Below are 766 nucleotides of genomic sequence, written 5' to 3' on the forward strand. Positions count from 1 at the left end.
TTTTTTTTCAGTTTACAGCAGTATTTATTACACAAAATTTAAGTAAAGCTTAACATGCCGATCTTGCCCCGATCTCCCCTATAATAATCATACCGATTATGAAAACATAATTAAACCGAATAAAAAAAATTTAGGAAATTTTATATGCTTCAATATTTTTACAATAAAGATACTCACATAGGGTACGTTCGTAAAGTCGAGTTTAAATGATCCAAAACTGCTGCACATTTGTGTGATATGGGATAAAAGTTGGAGAATTCTTTGTCACTCCTCGATTAGAGCAGTCACGTGCTCCGCTAATTGTTTTGATCAGTGCATTATCTGTATCTATTTTGAACTTATTCGTTGTGTCGGATTCCAAAAACAAGCCCAAAATTTCTATTATCAAGTTTGTTTTCTTGCTTCTAAAAATGAGTGTGTTATACGTCGATCATAAATATCAAAATGTATATTTTTTAAAATGTTTAAGTAATTAGTCTAATTCTTAGAATGTAAAAAGTTTTATTTTTCAAAAAGAAACTTGTAGAGTTGGATCTTTCTTGGAATACACGATTCAAATATAATCATTAATAAATATTGAGTAAAATTACGTCAAAAAAGCTTTCTTCTTTATTTTACTCTCTCCATCCTGTAGTGACTTAGATGGCCTTTTTAAAGCCCATCATGGGTAGACGGCGAGATGGCCGTGCGGTTAAGCTTTAATTTTATTCCGATCCTAGTCCTAACAAGTAGTTTAGCGTAAACAAGTAAAAACTCGAATTTACCT

The sequence above is a fragment of the Centruroides sculpturatus genome, unplaced genomic scaffold, assembly GCF_000671375.1.
Source record: "Centruroides sculpturatus isolate CEXI.00-Female unplaced genomic scaffold, Cexi_2.0 scaffold1950, whole genome shotgun sequence".
Lineage (NCBI taxonomy): Eukaryota > Metazoa > Arthropoda > Arachnida > Scorpiones > Buthidae > Centruroides > Centruroides sculpturatus.